The 19,640-nt window shown below is 37.3% G+C and overlaps 1 long non-coding RNA gene across 1 annotated transcript; it reads left to right on the plus strand.

Moving 5' to 3' along the window:
* Positions 1-536: 536 nt before the first annotated feature.
* LOC142410582 (uncharacterized) lies at positions 537-17,175 on the plus strand. Its single transcript, XR_012775950.1, has 4 exons — positions 537-725; positions 1,710-1,770; positions 14,571-14,660; positions 15,035-17,175. It is a non-coding gene; the product is annotated as an uncharacterized LOC142410582 (long non-coding RNA).
* The last annotated feature ends 2,465 nt before the right edge of the window (positions 17,176-19,640 follow it).

The raw sequence follows: 19,640 nt of genomic DNA on the forward strand, positions 1-19,640 counted from the left end.
CTGGTCAAGGACTTTTCAGCTTCCCATGCTCTGCCGGGTGCACAAGAAGCTGGGAGGGGACACAGCCAGGACAGCTGACCCCAGCTGGCCAAAGGGCTATTCCATACCATATGGCGTCATGCTCAGTATAGAAACTGGGGGGAGTTGGCTGGGGGGCAGCGATCGCTGCTCGGGGATGGGCTGGGCGTTGGTCGGTGGATGGTGAGCGGTTGTATCACTCGTTTTTTTCCTGGGTTTTGTTCCTCTCTTGCTCTCTTGTTGTTTTCCTTCTCATTACAATTATTATTATTATTATTATTATTATTATTATTATTATTATTATTATTCCTATTATTATTCCTATTATTATTCCTATTATTATTCCTATTACTATTCCAATTATTAAACTATTCTTATCTCAACCCATGAATTTTCTTACTTTTGCTCTTCCGATTCTTCCAATAATTTATTTTAAATTATGAACTTCTACTGGGTTTCCTAGAACTGAAAAATTACTAAACCAAATTAATCCATACCATAATACAGATGGCTTTGCTACATTTTTAAGTAAAGAAATAGCACATGAATTTGTTTTTGCAATCTTGCTCGACATTCTTGAACACATGTATTTCCTGAAACTCCCTTCTGCAGAGAAAAACCACGTTGCACTGTAGTAGAATGACTTGCTGCTGCGAGCTCTCAGGAAAGCTGCCGCAGGAATGCAGAAGGCGGCAGTTCCTCTCCGGGTCAGTTCACCTCCCAGGCTGATACTACTGGCAACCAGTTACTCTCGACTCTCTCTGGCAACCAGCTCTACTCTCAAAGGACACTTCGGTGTCCTAAGCTGGTCATGTAATGTAAATGACTCGCTGTTTATATGCTTGAATGAATCAAGCTTGCATAAAAAATCCTCAATGTTTACCAAAATATCCAGATAAGACATCCCTTAATTTTCCATTTGAGGGGTCTTGGTCATCCTCCTTTGGATTTGCCAAATCACCGACAACATGCCTGTCAGTTCCCGTTATACTTGGGACTTGGCCACCTACAGTGGTTTTCACAGATCATTACAACACATCTCTTTTATCCAAACAAACTCCTGTTGTTTTTTTTTCAGGACATCCAAACAAACAGGAGTTTGTTTGGATGTCCTGAAACTGTCATGCTGAAACAATGGCTTCCACTGAGCCACAAATCCTGCAGAAACCTCGCATTTGTTACTAAGTTAGCTTAATTAGTGTTTATTTAGAAGTGGAAATTTACTTTTACATTGCACTTCATTAATTAATAATTAGATTAAAATAAATATCTTAAAGACAGGAAGCTGTTTGGGTCAGCTGATTAGAAAGGAGATACTGAGCCAGTTGTCACTGAGTAAATCAGTCTTTAAATAACATTGACATCAAACTCTACAAATTTGATTGAAACCGAGAAGGGACAAAAGGCATAAATCCAGGTTTCCTTAAATATGTACTTTGTAATTACAACTTCAAGTGTTCAAAAATCTTCTAATCCCAAAAGGCTGGCTTAAAATTAGTGTCCTTAGGGTTTCCTTCACTCATCTGTTTAATTTTTTAGCCTTTATTTCTTTTACATAGATGTAGTAAATAAAAAATCTAAAACATAAATAAAACGAATATTGTTTACATATTGTTTAACTTAATTTAAATTTAAATTTAATTTAAATAATCAATTAAAACTGATCTTTCCCAAATAATCACCTACTCTAGGTGACTGCACTTCAAGAAGAAAGAAAAAACAGTAAATACATTGAGTCTTCTGTTACCTTAAGTATGTTGGTAGTCATCTTTTTCATCTTTCACCTGACCTCAGTGTGCATTGGAACAGGATGTAAATGATGGGTAAATTAATCACAGGTTTCTTTACGAGCTGGTGGAAACATGCATATTTAGAATACATGAACCAAGGAGAGTAATTTGCTTTAGTTGCCACTCATTCATGTATCTCTTATAGATATTTCAGATTTCTAATTGCATTATGAAGCACAAACCAGATCAGTAGAAATGTCAAAACAAAGCATCAATAGACAAACATTTCACATCAACCGTACCTTTTCATGGAACACTGACACCTGTGTCAACAAGCACCAGAGATGAGGCCCAATATGCTCATTGCACTAATTCAGAAGCAGCAGAAAAAGTAAACAGATTCTTATAGAAATTGGCAAGATCTGTCCAACCATCATTCACAGGTTCAAATGTATTGGCAAGTAGTTCTCATCTGTACTGCACCTTGCAATAAAGTTTTTGTGGTAACTTCTTGCTATACAAAGGCTTCTAATAACACCCATGTGTCTTATGTCATCTCTGATTAAGTTAATTTCATGTCACAAACATTATATTTAATTTATTAAATTATTTGTTGCTGTGTGGATTTTAATCTAATCAAAAAAAGATATTTTATCTTGGATGGAGCAATCCCAACTGAAAGTTGAGGTAATTTAGATTTAAGTAGTAATTATGATAATAAATCTGGTATATACTTTCTCTTTGAAACTGATTTATCAGTAAACTGAGGAGAAGCATTGCCAATTCTGAACGTAAATTATCAGCTACGGTCACCTAAGAATTCTTTTCACATTTGGCTATTAGTCATACCCTTGAGATTCATGAATTCATGAAACAAGAATGACTCAAAAGATGTGACTCTTCCCATAGTTGTTTATCATAATGCTACCTCCAAAGTGGATTGTAAACGGTCTATTTAGGAATTCACTTGAAAACTCGGGTAATCAGATGAAAACCCACCTACTCGGTACTTTCTTTCTTGAGAAACGTCCTGCCTTAACCCTGAATAACTTTCCAAGTCTGTTGAAAGGATAGTTATTTTGAAGAGGCAGATGGACAGGAGGGAAGTTTGCTGCTAAATCTTGAGTTCAGTCTCTCTTGCTTAATAGTGCTGACTTTTCTCAGCTGAAAAAATGAATTCATTTTTAGGTAATTATTTAAATGTTCTAATAAAATACATATTTAGAGACTAAAAGACGCTGGTGTCTCTGGCTTGAAATGGTGGAGAGTCTCTCCTCGAGGCTCCTCCCTTCATCCAGCGTTATTTATTTGAGTGTTAATTGGAATGAGAAAATATAATCAAATTCCATCTGTATAAGATGTGGAGTGGATTTCTGAATAGTGATGCACTTAGAATAGACCTATATTTTTAGAAAAATTCAGTTTATAAAAATGTTCCTAGTGCCCTGGTTTACCACAATTTTTTTTTTTAACTGTACAAGGTATAGTGCGTTATAATTACCATAGGTCATCATCTTTCCTGCTGGAAAATTCTTCTTTGTACTGCAGGAGAAAGCAGTGTGTTTGCTATTGTGTATGTTTTTGCAGTTGGCTGAAATGGTTGTAATGATATAACTGGAAAATAGGACTGGAACAGATCAGAAGAAACCCAGAATTTATACATACAAAATATTAATTAACTTAGAAAAAGTGTTCACACACACATACAGTTCTAGGACATTTGGTACTGGACAGGAAGTGATCCTTCCACATGACAGAATATTAACTGGTGCAAACTGGCTCTATTGATTGCATTTCAAACATTTTTTAAGGATATTTTTCTTTTACAGCCTGTATGGGATTAGGTGCTGAGTGTCCTCTCCCAGCTGTTAGAATACTGGCATAAAATCAGAAATCTGGCATGAACTCTGTTCAACGCGCTCTTAGTAATTTGCTAGAAATTCCATGGTAATCTGGAGCAGATTTGTATCACATAGGCTATGTCTATGCTAGCAGATAAAATGCTCCAGGGCTAGTACTTTGTCACTCCTAGAAAGCGTATATCACAGATAGCAGCCTCCTGGACTCACTTGCCTCATCTGTACTTTCCATGGGAACAGTGGCTGGTGTCCAGGCATTTCCTGGGATTGTGCTAGTTGGCATGAACTAAAACCATGCAAAAGAGCATGCGAACAAACAAGACGCCAATGTCTGAACCTGTGACTCGGCCCTTTGTTTAGATTAGTAGAGTCTAGAGAGCCTAGGATTATCCAGTAACACTGAGATCTGCATATCATGATTGCAAAAACATAGTCTCAGGTACAGGATGAAAATTCTGGTCTGAGACCAAGTCCAGACCATATATGGCACACATTTGGGACATATAAGGCTCATGTCCCTCCTTCAGCCAATTTGTGGTACTTCTGGAGTGACTTCCCCACCAGCAGTAGTTGGCTGGAGATTAATACTTCTTTTCCTCATGAGAATTCTCTACAGGCTGCTGTTTTAATTCCCGTGGTTAGAGTGAAAATCTGAAGTCTTGTTAAGTATGAACACTCTTAAGAACTGTATCTAAATTTCAGATACAACATTCACACGTAATAGAACACTAACAACAACTGTCAATTTTTAATATGTCATACTTTACATTTTGAGATATCAGGAATTTGCAATGAAACTAAATGATGAAAAATGACACTGATTTTGGATTTCATTCCAAAATTTAAATTAAGCACATTATCTGAGGGTTTAATAAGTTTGGCAATTAATTTATAGAACATTGTCAGAGTTTTGGCTACATCTAAGGGGGGTTTTGAGTTTGTTTTGTTTTGTTTTGTTTTGTTTTAATTTAAGGACAGAGCAAGTAAAGCTAGTTAGACTCTATGCTTTAAAAATAAAACATGAAAGTAAAAGGAAAGCTTCACGCACATTTTAACAAACAATAATGCGAAGCTCAAGTAAGTAGATTCATGTTAAAATTGTAGTTAGGTCTAATCATTAGAACTATTATTATAGATGTTGAAAGTTTGCTAATATATTATTATAACCTTAAAGATGTGTTAATTTTTTTTACAAATGTCGTTCATTATTTTTCTCCTTAGAAACAGCATAATGTGGAACAACAATAACTAAAAATCAATCATACTACAAATAAAATAAGTGTTTCACCTTGGTGTGTTTCACCAAATCAGAATTGGCTACTGAGGCATTTAAAAAGAGACACAACCAAGTCATATCTCTATGATGTAATTATTATTCTTAGAGAGAAGTTTCTAAAGCTACAGATGTTTACCACAAGTTATTCTCCTTAATGAATGAGTATTTAACATATTTGATGAGCTCTCTATATGACAAAGAGTGATAAAACTAACAGAAGAAACATGGATTCTATAAAATCCAATTCTAATCCTTTAAGATTATGCAAAATTGAGGCTGGATGCACACGCATTCCTGTTTAAAACTTCCAGTATTAATCTATTTCAATCAGCTATTATTATTATTTATTTATTTAATTTAATAATTGGCCTTATTTTACATTGTGGAGATAAATTCTGTGCAAACACTAAGACAAGCTCTCTGCTCTCAGAATTTTCAAAGAGAATGACATACAAAGGATGAAAGAGAAAGACATGTTCGGATATCAGGTTACAATTATACCTTTTATGAAAGAAATACACCAGTTTCAGGGAGCCTATTGTTCTTACAAATAAAATATAGTCATCTATCCATATCTGCTCCTCAAAACATCTTTGCTTACCTAATTTTTATAGGCCCACAATTTTTACGTTGGACCCTGTAGCACCTATAAATGCCCTAATTTCTTCCTCGCTGTATTTCTTTTGAGCACGTATTGGTTGTAAATTCCCTTGTCTAATAAGGGGTTGGGAGGGAAAGGAAGCACAGATCACAGCCAATATTTCTTAGAACACCTTTTATTCATTAAGCTGTTATTAATAATAGAATCAAGCTGTGACCCTTAACCGCCGATAGCACAGCACGCTTATGTACTCTTAACCGCCGATAGCACAGCACGCTTATGTACTCACATAGTTCACTTGCACCCTCGCGTGCTCGTGCATAGCCAGCAGGCTGAAGAAGCAGCGGGGCGGGCAGCCCCAGTGGGGTGATCCCCCTTGGAGTGCTTCCCCAAAGCAGTGAGGCTGGCCGTGATGTGCCGGGGGCTTCTAGGGACGTGTTTGGAGAGGCCCTCGGGGGCCTGTTGATTCGCTGGCTGCACCATCGGTCCTGTAGTCTTCATCTGCGTATAGCAGCCACCGGCCGTACAGAGCCGCAGCGGGTGCCCATCTGCGCTTGTGGCCTTGCGCGGATGCATCAGGTTCTTCATGTCCTGACTTTACCAGTTCTTGTGGGTTCAGCAAAAGAAATCATCTCCAAAGTTTTATCACTCACTGGGAAGCTCTCACACTCCCTTCCCAGTACAAACTTTTCCTCTCTTGGGCCAGTTGTTTCCTGGCAGCTATTTCTCCATCCAAACCCGTGGAACCCACTCACATCAGCTGGCACAGACGGGGCTTTTATGATGTATCCACTTTGTAAAGAAACATTATTAGATTATTATTAGAGAGATATTTTTTCCCTTGAGTAACTCTTTTAAAATGACTGTCTTCCCCTTTTTTCTCTCTCCCTGCAAGCTATGCATTGCAAAATATGAAATATTTACCAAATATAACTTAGATGTCTTTTCTATCAAATTCTTTGACTTTACAAAATAGATTGTTTACAACTGTGCTGCCCTTCTGCCTAATGGGCACCCTGGGGGAATGTTGTTGGCTTTGAGACTCAGCTACATATTTTCAATAAACAACTCCTGAAGCCAGTGAATGCTGAGAGCCATGAACATGAATCAGTGATCTATCTGAATGGAATACTTGCTTCTTCTCCCTTCGGGGGATGGAAAAAAAGGACACACATCACGATGCACTAACCACAGTCACACATAATTGAATAAGCCCAACAAAATATTTTAACATTCCCTTTCATTACAAGTTTCTTAGTTTGAAACTGTGATAGCAAAGCTGCCTGTCTTATCAACAGATTTTGCCAACTAGAAAAAGAGACAAAACTGCCCCAGGACAAGTAGCAGCTTCCAACTATTAAAAGGTTTTAGACTGCTGGTAGATTATATTTGGAGTTATCTCATTTGCCTTGTCCTTTTGTCCTTGAGTCACATTGCTAAGAGGATGACTGTCTGCTCAGAGGGAAAGCTGCCTGCTCAAGTGTTCCCTGAATGGCATTGCATCTGGCAGGCTGATCTACATGTAGCTGTTGACAACTGCCTTAGAGGAAATCCCTACTCTTGTTTTTAAAACTGGTCAAAGGTCCATTTAGGCAACTGAAGGGCTCATGGTACTGGTGAAGAGAGGAGAGATAAAAGGGGCCAACCTGAGGAAATCTACAGTTGCTTTTAAAGCCAAATCATCCATTCCTTGTTGGAAGGGCCCCTCAAACTCACACACTGATTTAGAAAAAATAATTTAAATACAATGATACTGGGTCTGCAATGGAATCCTATGCCAGTTTTACACCAGAAAGCTGTGAATTCTAAATGAGCATAGTCCAGCTGGATATATCTAAAGCACAATACTCAATAATAAAATAAGAACTTTGTCTGATGGATCTTGGCAGTTTCAGTCATTAGGAATTTACAAGCCTAACTACAGCACTGAATTTCAACTTTGAATGAACTCAGACTTTAACTGAAATTGTGCTCTATGTAATTCAAGTTTCTCCTCTTACTTTTACCACTGTGAATGTTAGGTAGACTTGTTACATTAATTGTGGTCTTGCCTCCCATTCATTTGAAAATCTTTGTACGCTAACTGTATGGCATGAAGAACTTTCTCTGGTCCCAACTATTCTAGAGGTCACAATTTCTGCTGAAATGGTCTGAAGAAGGTGACCTAGGATTACATTATGTGCCCCACTACTTAGAATTTCAAATCTAGATAAATTCTCCACAGTAGTTGAGGAGGAAAATATTTTAATCTCTTTCTTCAAATTGGACTAGTTCTAGTGCAGAGGGCTGAATGGAAGGGTATTGCTGCACTGGCTTCCCATGCCACAAAAAGAAGCCAGAATAAGACTAAGAGAAAACAATTAAATGTTATGAACTCACTAGGGTTTTAAAGGACTGAACAGCAATTCCAGGGAGCAAGAATAATGGAGAGTGTGATATGAGAAGCTCATGAAAGTAAACTTTTGCAGCACTTCCAGTTACTTCCACATATTGTTCAAAGATCTAATGAGCTAGCACTTCCCTGGTGTATGATTGAGGCCCACTGTTAAAACCAGCATGCCGTGTAGAGCCTTTCACCTTTAGAAGGCAGTCTGAGTCAGTTCCAGGTGAGTAACTGTGAAACGCTTAGAAATGGAGATTCTACGATCAGGCTTCAAGTTCATTTTAACGCAATACGAGAGCAAAGGAGACGAAGGAGAATGGTAGATCTTAACAATGAAAGGACCAGAATGATTATTTTGGCTGATCTCTCATATAAATAAGTCATAAAGATATCTAACTCATCCATAGGGTTGTAGTTGCTAGATAATTGCTCTAAACAGACCCTTCTTTATTTCAGCCTGATTGTCTTGCCATTTCCAGCTGTAAGGCAAATCCAAGTCACTGCTTTTTGAAGACAACTTTGTAAAAAAAAAAATCAGAGTAAATTCAGGAAAGAAGTTAGACATTTAGTGGTGCCTGATCCATTGGGAAATACTGAAAGTCTTACAAGAGAGCTGGCTATCATGAGGTCTCTAGTTCATTTTGTTCTTGCGTGGATTGGCAGTTTCTGATAAGGGCAAAAATATGCTGAATGAATAACAAAAACTCCCAGGATATACCCTTCACTGTTTATTGCATTTAATATTTGAAGGAATTCTTCAGAAGATCTGCAGATATCTTTTTTTATGGTTTGCTCCTTGTCTTACCTATGGAAAAATCAGAAAGGTTGCTCCTCTGAATGTTTTCCTTACATACTGCAGTGCCTACAAAGTATAAACTCTGATGCTTTATGGTGGTAAATGGGTACAGATGCTTGAATCCTTGACAGTTCTGTGCATGTTTATAAAATCTGATACTATATACTTTGATAACCTGATGTTCACTATTTCAGAAGAAACATTCTGTTTCCAGCACCCCTTTTCCTCACTTTCTCCTTCCTTTGGTTATTTCCACATACTCTTCAAAGATCTAATATCCAGTACTTCAGTGGTATGAATTCTTCTGAAAGATTTTGAACTAATTATAAACATAGCGGTCTCAGCCGATTAAAGGACTCCTTCCCTTTTGATTTTTGTTGTAACTTTTGCTATTAATAGTATTGTCTCCTTCCTGACAGTCTGCCAAATGGACAAGAATAATACAAACCTCACAATGACAGAAGTCTCAAAATTGATGAATAAAGGAAAGAACATCTTTGGATTATATTATTTCTGGCCAAAAAATATTTTCATACACTGTGACAAGCTTTTTGCATTGTCTGTCACTGAGCCATTACAAACTGATACTTATGTACAGAGTATTGTAATATTTTCTGTTTCTTACAGGTTCAGAGAAGCACTCTCATTACTTGTAACTGATAAGGATAAATTTGTTTTCTTGGAGGAGAGGGGATTTTATATATTTATAAAAATAAATAAATTTAAATAGTGATTTTGTCCTAGGGGATGCCTGCATTAATAAAGAGATATGTAATGTACATTACAGGTAAAATCCTTAGATGGCATCAGTTTTTAAAGGGTGCTTCTAGATATCTTGTCTCAAAAGAACCTTTTCAACTGACGTCATTGTATACATCGGGGGATAAGTAATTGATCTTTAAAACCTGCTTTGATAAGCCAGCGTTAAGCAGGGCGGTTGGACTAGATGATCTCCAGAGGTCCCTTCCAACCTCAACTATTCTGTGATTCTGTGGAAACAAGAGACCATATGTCCAAATTTTGGTTTTGCTCAAAAATGAGCATGGAAGCAAGATCCAAGTAACCTCTTTAGTCACTTCATTCAAATAAAGCCACAATTTAAAACAAGTTCTGTTAAGATCAGTGGGAAAGTTTACCTTAATTCAACAGAAGGTGGGTCAAGTCTTGAGTAGGAGCTAAGTTGCTTTTTCAGGAAAACGCCTACAAACTTTAATCCTTAAACTTTAATAAAATTTCTACATAACCATACTGAGACAAAAAGGAACTAAAATGTTTTAAAACTCTCCTGTGGCACTGGATTTTCAGAGAGAATACTTAGTTTTCTTTGAAAGCTTCCTGTCCAAGAAACTAAATTACCCTTCTGCTTAATTTTTTGTGTTTCTATCATGATACCCCTTTAGATGATACAAATTCAGACTGGCCTTGATTTTGTTTGTCCTATTACATTACATTACAATACTTTACATTGCAATACATTACATTACATAATATAATATAACATAATAAATAAATATAATACAAAATTTGCTCTGGAATCTTAAAGGTTAAAGCTATAAGGTGGAAGTCAAAGATCAGCATAAATTCTTGGCCATGGTAAAGTCCATGGGACAGCCTTATGGCCCTGGCATGAAGAATTCTAATTTTACATCATTAATATTTATTGTCATAATGTCCAAAACAATGAGCTGGGTGAGGCTTTTCCTGACTTCAGTGGCACAGCAGCTGCTTTGGGATTCATGAAACAATGCAAAACAGGAAACGTGCATGGCAGGGTTCTGACGTGCACCATCGTTGGGCCAGAGTTCAGCAGCCTGTTCAGCTGCCTGAGTAGTATAACAGATTCCCTTTTGCCTTCCTGTTCATTCTGTTTTCCTGAGGTGCTGGATCTTCCTCATTACTGTTCCTTTTTCTTTTCTTTTTTTTTTTCCTTTTTATTTTAACAGAGGTCTTCACTTTCTGTTTCAATAAACTGAACAGCAGAGGTTAGTGTTGTGGTGAATCGCTTCTACAGACCTCACAGACTTTCAGGGTAGGCTCTGATGGCCCTCTGAAGTGTAACTGGAGTGAAAAACTTGAAAAAAACTTTGAACTCGGTAACACCTTCTTGCTTCTGCCTCATAGATTTCCTCTATTTCACTTTTCTTTTATTACTGACATCTGCTTGGAAACAAGATCTTTTGCAGACATCATTTGCTTCCTTCCCCAAAACTACAGTTTTTCTGTTGGCAACAATCTGAAATTATGCCTTGCAAAAACAGTGCTTAAGGCTGTTTCATCCTGGGATAGCAGAAAGGAGGATTAACAGTCAGGAAAGAAATTATGTTTCCTTATAAGCAGTTTTACTGCCTTAGTCATTTTTTACCCTGCTTTAAGCTAGAAGGACTTGGGTAGAAATATACCCCAAAGATCTTTTTCCTGGTTTTAAGTTTACAAGTAAACTTTGTTACTACTAAACCATCATACATAGAATTTTCAATATCAGCTCTGTTTTTCAGGCATAGAGATCTCCAGAAATTAACAGAATTATTTCTGCAGAGCGTATATTTCAGCATTTCTTTCTCAAAGTGATCAAAGTTCAGAGATTGTGCTTGGTGTTTTATTTTAATACATAGTTCTTTAATGATGTCAGTTCTTTTTATAAATCAGAGTCCATGTGCCTTCTTTTATTTATGAGTGCAGCTACCCTTGTGACTAATTACAAGTAATATTTGTTCATGGGAGCTGCACACAGATATTAACCCCCTAGTAGTACAGAGGTAGTGGAATGGAGGGAAGGTCACATCTCAGAATTGGTTGGACTAGTCATACTCCTGAATTCTCTCAGCCAGTCTTTTCTTCCCATTACATTGCCTTTTTTTTTTCTTTCAGTTCATCTATTTGTATTGTTATAAATTAGGACAACTGGGTGACCAGCCAGCTGAGTGGCGTTTGCATGAAAAACACCTGCTCTACAGTGGAGTCACAATCACTGTCTGCACCTAGAAAAAGTGCATCCAGAAGCACCTTGCTACAAGGGGAACATGTCAGAGACCTTTCTGTTATCATAAACACAGTGAATGGAATTAAAGAGGTGCCTGCTATGCCCTTTTATAAAGTAAAGAGCAAAATAATAAACATTCTCTAATATTTTCAAATAATTTTTACCATTTGACACATTTAGAAATTAATTCCTACCTGCACTAATGTGGAAAAAGCTTAGGGGAAGGTAAGCCAAATATATCCTTAAATTGCAAGATAAATGGCCACTGATGCTACAAGCCTAAACAAAGTGTAAAACTTAAAGAAAAATACCTAATCTTCCTTCTTCCACCTTCCTTAGGCATAATATGCATCTAAGGTAAGTCTAACATGTAACATATCCATACACTATGAGGTATGCTGAAGTGGCCAGAATGATTTCCAAAGAAGATGATTCAGTAGCCATTACCTTGACTCACTCTGCTACATCAACCATGGACTATAAATACATAAACATGGTCATTTAGAGTCATTGTGAATGCAATTCTTACAGAGTTTCCACATAATGTACATATGAATTCATGTAGTAATTGTTATATTAAATATTCTGTGAATTCAAATAAATATATAAAAGACATAGCACTTAGTGGTTTATTTGATGCTTTTTCAAATTTAACTTGCAGTCTTTTGCTTACATTATAAACCTTGCTGGTTAATTTAAAACAGTCCTACCAAGTTTACTTGAACCACAGATAAGCAGTTCCTTGACCCTTCCTTCTATCTTTTTGTCTTTAAAATAACTCACATTTATGAGTCATACCCTTGACAATTACAGTTGCAAAGCAGTGACACTTAAGAAATATTGTAGTGCAGAAGTAATAAATGAAATAGTGATGAAATTTCTTTTGAAAATCAATTATATGCACAAAGCCTTGAAAAGTACAGATGCCCTTTTATTATACAGATGCTTCCATTGATATGAGTCAAATATTTCTTTGATTTAAAGAAAAAATATGCCTATTAGTGACATTTGTAAAATAAACAGCTCCTTGATCTCTGCCCTTATATATGATTCATCTTCTTCAGCTTTAATTTTGTTACACTTACTGAACAAGTGGTACTTAATGAAACAATTTGCTGTGCTGATACAGGATGTCAAAGGGAAATCACATGCTGTTTCTGCATGACACATAAAATCGTGGCACATAGCTGCAAAGGCAAGCATGTTCTTTGCAAAACCAAAAAGAAGTAATGCATAGCATCTATGCAGTGTAAATGCTTCAAAGAGCTATTTATTTCTAAACCAATAAATCTTTACACACACACAAAGTAGTATTTAGGGAGATTTGTTCTCAGCTTTACAGATGGGGAAACTAAGAAGAAAAATGAAGTAATTTAGTGCTGACTGCACACCAAGTCACTACAAAAAAATGGAAGAAATAATGAAATTTCTCTTTTAGGTGCCTCCATCTTCCTTTTTTTTTAATCCAGTTTCCTATAGGACCTGCTGCTTGATCACAGGAGGCATGTGACTGAAAGCCCTCAAGTTCATCTGAACTCTGAAGAGTCAGATGAGATTTCACATGGTTACTATCCAAACTTGATGAATTTAGCATTCATCTTCACCATGATGAGGCAAAAAAAAAATAATTGCAGGCTGTATATCTGTAAAAAACCTCTAGATAAAATCTGCAGCCATCATCTATTTAGGATTTTAAAAAAACCTCCCAAAAGACCCAAAACCTAAAAAACCCCTTATATAAGAAAAAAAGCCAGGCAAACTTATGAAATTCAGTAAAACTTTCTTGTTGAATTCAGGCAGAGTTGAGTAAAGCCTTAAGTGTACGATTATAATCCAGTGCTACTATAGTAATGCCATCCTTCTCCCTGATTCCATCCTTGTACTTATTGCACTTCCTCTCTTGAAACACTTGGATTTTGAATCTTATTAAACCTGCCATATGTGAGGGTACCACAATCACATTGGAGTCACCACAAGGGAAGGAACAGAAATGAGGTTGAGGAGGCCAAAAGAAGGGATGAGACTCCCTCTTCAGCCTAGACTGATAGCCCATGAGGTCTGTAGAAGTGATTCCAGACAACTAATGCATTCATGATTAACTCTGGCATATACTATGAAATTATGAAAGATTACTCTCTCAGTGGAAAGCTCTATACACTGAGAAAGTCCTCCTGGCACAGGAGGTGTATGTAGCATACACCCTTCTGTGCAGAACTAAACCATATTCTTACTCCTGGGATGTAGACAGAAGTAGTCCATGCACTCTTTAATCCGAGCACTCTGTGGCTTTTATATTCTCTATCAGTTAATTAACTGCATGGGAAGAAGAGAATTTGGCCTTCAACATACCTGTCAAATTACTTAAACCTCAAGTTCCTGCGATAACATTGAGTTAGCCAAGGGATTATCCAACACCAATAGAAAGCCAAGAGGAACCCTTACTAAGTAAGCCTTATCTCAGAGTTAGTAGCAATATTCCAGGGACATCCACTTTATGATTATTCTCTCATTTGGCCAAATGTATTAGTTAGTTGAAACCATTATCTTTAAAGGATTGCCTCAGAAGGACTTAGTTGGCTAAATTCCTGAAAACATCAACACAGATGATATGAATCAATGTCACTATTACTATGACATCAAGAGGTAGACTTGGTCAATACTTAACTTCCTTCTCATCTATATAGTAATCTCTCTGGAGGCATGTTTGTTGCATATTCAGTACTTTTATATAATTTTTTAAAAATATAATTTTGGCTTTATACTATGCTTGTATATTTTAGGAGAAGTTGACACTTGTGCTGTCTGATCCTCACTTGTTTGTGATTAATAGCCCTGGTTTCCATGCCAACCCGCATAGTACTCTTAAGCATGTTTTCTGTTTGATCTTTTTCATCAAATCAAAATATTCTAATCATTATATCTTCAAGTTTCTCCTGCAGTCACAGTGAGTTTGGTCCATCTAAGAACCGAAGATCAGGATTACTGTTTGAGAACAGCTAAATTGAGTGGTCACATGTGTAAGTACTTAACAATTCGCAAAATTTACTGATTGTTACCCTGGAAGTTTATTTACTGTCTGTTACATACTTCCCGGTTTTACCTTGCAGTAAAAGCTTTGATTAACAATAGATACTCTTGCTATAATGGAATATAATTAACCATTAGTTTCCCAACCATGGTATTTTTAGAAAGCTGATATGGAAGAGTAACCTTGATTGCCAAGTTTTAGGCCACATTTTAGAAAGAAACCCTCCAGAAAATAACCTTCAGAACATTTCAAGTAGAAAAAAAGCAGAAGGGAAAACATATAGTGCACATGGTTAGGGAACAGCATTTCTAGACTAATTAACTTGTTATTTGTTGTTTTGTCGTTTTTTTTCAAACACCACAGAAGTCCATATTCCAGGCAGTGAAAGAGCCCAGCACCTCAGGAACCTTCATCTTGTCAGCTAACTCACCATGTTATATATTTGCTACTTGAAAACTAGAAAGAAAGAGGATGACATAGTGATTTCAAAAAACAGTGTTCCTGTAAATAGGACATTACCATCCTTTTGTATCTACTGCGACTAGTACATTCCAGTTCTAAGATCGGGAGACCATGACTGAGGGACCAGTTGAATGAAAAGCTGCCATCCAGGGGGACCTACACCAACTCAAGAAATGAGCTGAGAGGAACCTTATGAAATTCAACAAGGACAAAGGCAAAATCCTGCCCATGGGAAGGAAGAACAGCAATACAGGCTGAGGCTTGACTGGCTGGGAAGCAGCTTGGCTAAAAAACGTGAGCAAGTCCTTTTGGTAGACAGTGAACTGAATGTGAGCCAGCAGTGTGCCCTGCTGGCAGCAAAGATGGCCAGCAACATCCTTGGCCAACAACACAGCCAGCCAGTTGAGAGAAGGGATTATCCCTGTCTACTCAGCACTTGTTAGACCATGTTGAGAATACTGTGTACATTTTTGGGTCCCCCAGATACAAGAAAATCATTGATAAACTTCAGGAAATGCAGCACAGGCCACCAAGATGGTCAGACACTGGAGGACTTGACCTGTGAGAAGAGGCTGAGGGTCCAGGGCACAGCCTGGAGGAGAAGCTGTCTTTGGTGGGACCTAAAAGTGGACCCCCAGTATCTATGAGCGTATCAAGAAGATGGAGACACACAATGGTGTGAGGCAGGAAGATGCAACACAGCATATATTGAAACAGGAGAGTTTGTGCCTGGATAGAAATGTAAGGATATGTGGAATACAAAGACATTCAGTTTGGGACTCGAGGCAGAGGAAGTAACACGTCAAACATCCAGACACAGATCCTAAGGGGCGATAGATAACAGAAACACCAAGGCTCAGAGCTCTCACGCCATTGAAGGAACTACTGAAAGCCTTGAAGATGTTCATACAGAACTTTATTACTGGTAAAAAGGGGGGGGAAACAATATAACCGTGGCTGTCATGAGAAAATTCAGACTTCTTATGGAATATTTGAGGGGGCTTGTGGGATTGTGAAAAACATAATGGATGTTTACAGGAAGGGCGAAGAGCAGCAAAATAGAGGGATCAAGGTGGATCAGGAAGGAAGAAGAGTGGGCAAATGAAAAGGGGGGGGGGGGGAAGGGGGCAGTCACATGTAAAAAGGCTGCTGACGAGTACCCTTGTCTGGCCAAGCCCTGTGCATGATCACCACAATCTGTCCTGTCATCTCATGAACCTCTGTTCCTAAGTCCTTTCCTGGGTGAGGGTCCTCTGTGTGTGTGTGTGTGTGTGTGTGCTGGTCTTAGTGCTGGCCATATGCACACTCTGTGCGGTTGTCTGTGGTTGTGTGTCTGGGGCTGTGTGTGCATTTTGGAAGCGTGCTGAGCCTTGCTACTGAATAGACCTACAAGTGGGAACGACAGCAAACAGACTATGAAGAAGAAATCCCCTGATTCTAATATCCAATGTATTGAGTTCTCTTAACAGTACAGAAAAATCTGTTTCACCATGAGGACTGTCAGGCTCTGGAGCAGCTTGCCCAGGGAGGTTGTCTGATCTCCCTCCTCAGAAGTTTTCAAGACCCGACTGGACAAAAGCCTGGCAACTTGCTCTGGCCTTACAGCTGACCCTGCTGTAAGCAGGAGGTTGGAATAGAGATGTCCTGAAAGCTCTTCTGACCTAAATTATCCTGTGATTTAGGTGTAATGATTCTATGATTATTATTCTGAGGGGAAGGCCTGGAGGAATTAAAATTGTATCAGGTTAGCTTGACATGTAGTGTTAAAACCCCATTTTCCTGAAGTATTATCTGAACAAAAAGATGTATATAGGCTGACAGATACGCTGATTAGTTCAGACAATGCCTTTTGATTCATTACTAGTCCTTTTATATACTTTTATATACTATTAAAATATTTTTGACAAACTTCCTTCCTTCTGCTCATCTCAGCAATCCCCAGTTCAAAAAAGTGGAACTGAAAAAGGGAAGGGCTCTACACTTTTAAGCTTAAAAACGTCCATTCATTTTTATTCATACTTTAATTAAATGGATTTGTTTCAGGTTGTTATATTGTCTGAGCTGATGGGAGTATGCACAAGTTACAAGATGTATCTCAGCCTGACTGCTGCCAGCCATTAGGCATATTAACACAATGAACAAAAAGACAGACATTAGTGTGAATTCAAGGTGAACATCCATTTTATTTTACGTGTAAAGAAGCTGAGAGGAATAAAAGGCTAGAAGTCAAGGCATCTGCAATGAAGCAGTGAAGTAAGAAGGAAGCTTAGACTGTTAGAGATTGCAGATTGAAAAGTGAGAGAATCTAATGACTTGTACCTCCTGCTTAAAGAAGTTAGGGAGTTGGGATTTTCTTAGTATTGTATTTTCCTCCTAGAGCCTAATAATTATACTGTAACTCTGCAATAAACAGGAGAAAGCCTAACTCCCAAGTACGGAAAGCACCTCCACACTTTCTATGGAATAAAACTGTGTCTGAGATCAATTTCACAGAAGTAGCTCACTCCAGCTCAGCTTACAGCAACATTTTTGCAGCCACACCTGACTCATTCTCCTGCCTAAATACAGAGGGCCAAGTCTGCTAGGAGTATTCAGATATATCCTACATATAATCATGAGCTCAGGCTTCCTACAAGTATGTTTGTGACTTGTACTTACTTGCTATATGTTGATAATAACATTTATTTTTTATATAAGATCCCACTAGTTAGAGCACCAGTCCTTGAGGTATAGATTGAAAAATTCAGTGTTCCTGTTCATACCGTGCTTCAAAGTGTCCATGACAAGTAAACATGAATTTGACTTGAGCTAGATAATTCGGACTAAATGACTACCGTTCCAATTGTCAAATATACAACTTTGTTCTCCAGTGATAAATTTGTATTCCTACTGTAACAATAAAAAACTCCATTTGTCTTGAATGAATTCAGAAATGAATTGCAGTGATTCAAGCATGTTTAACATGGGCAAAGTTTTTGGCACCTATCCTGTAAATGTACTGAGTTAAACCAATAGAACATTCTTATTTCTTAATAATAAACTCTGCAACACTAACCATTCTCGAATCCTTGTTAAAGGTTAAAATATCAGATAGACTTATTACAGAATATGTTTCCCAGGTGAGAATGTCTTTGTAACAATGTCCGTAGCTCTTAATCTAGAAACAAAAGGAATATGAAGTCTTCCTCAGTTTTGAGGCTACAGATTTGCAATGACAATGGCTTCCTTTCACTATAAGGGTCCAGGAGCCCAGCTGGAGTAATTTGGCACGGCTCTGGTACAGTCAGTGGAGCAATACAAAATTGCCTGAGCTGGGGATATGGTTCCTGAGAACAATAGGGAAAACCCAGCTGTATCATAGACAGACTTTTGAATACAGTTAAGAATAAAATCCTTCACACGTGCACAAAAAATAGCCACCCACTGGAAAAACACATTTTCAAGACTGAATTGATTAGTGAATACCATGTGTTACCAATCATAATAATTACATATGTTAGGTAAACTTAATGAGAAAACTCAGCCAATTTTTTTTTATTCATTTGACAAAATATACACTATCTCCTTGCAAAAAGCACTTTAGTCTCTCTTGTGAGTATTCGTAATTATATTCTGTACAGTTTTTTTTATTTCAAGGTTTCCTGTTGTTTTGTCCAGGTGGAAAAAGGGGACACTTGTTTACTATAAAACAGCAGAGAAAGTAAAAAGCAAATAAACGATGAAATAAACATCATAAAACCTTATATTTTTAATGCTTCTCACAATTTATTTTAGAGGATTAAGCAAAAAATTGACTGTAGGTTCTACTCCTGATCCTGATAGAGACTTGAAGAACTTCCCTAAGTTACTTAATCTATGATAGTAATGTGCTTTGAGATAATCAAATTGCAACAGTTGTTTAAGTGCAAAGTATTATTATTGTTCCTGTACATAAAAAGGTTTGTTCATAACTATTACACTGTAGAGATAGCAGTATAAAAGATTGATTTCCTTTCTACTAAAACTTTATATTGCAGCCATGACCCAAGGGGCTTAACACAATATTTTTAGTAATCATAATAATAATAAATTCTAATTTATAGGTGTCCAAACCTCAGAGCCTCTTGGCATCTTAGCAGAAATAAGAAAACATGAAGTTTCAATAAAAAACTCAAGCGTTTGTAAACAAAACCACTAATCCCACCCAGTCACAAACCATATGTATAAAATCTTAATGTATCCAAGAAATTAAATTTAAATGCATAGAAAAGAGTATTGGAAAGTGTATTTGGGACCTAAACAGTACACAGAATTGGCACAAGATGCAATCAAGTTTCATCCAAACATCTCCTTTTATTATGCTTTATTTAAATTTTTTCTTGTTCACTTTAATAATTAATTTTTATATGGTAATGTGAGTCTGAGCAAGGCACTTGATAGATAACATTTAAAGAGATTTGTATCTTGAGCTCTGGCTGGAACCACAAGTCTATATAATTTTCTAATGTCATTTCAAATAAGCAATGGC

The sequence above is a fragment of the Mycteria americana genome, chromosome 5, assembly GCF_035582795.1.
Source record: "Mycteria americana isolate JAX WOST 10 ecotype Jacksonville Zoo and Gardens chromosome 5, USCA_MyAme_1.0, whole genome shotgun sequence".
Classification (NCBI taxonomy): Eukaryota; Metazoa; Chordata; class Aves; order Ciconiiformes; family Ciconiidae; genus Mycteria; species Mycteria americana.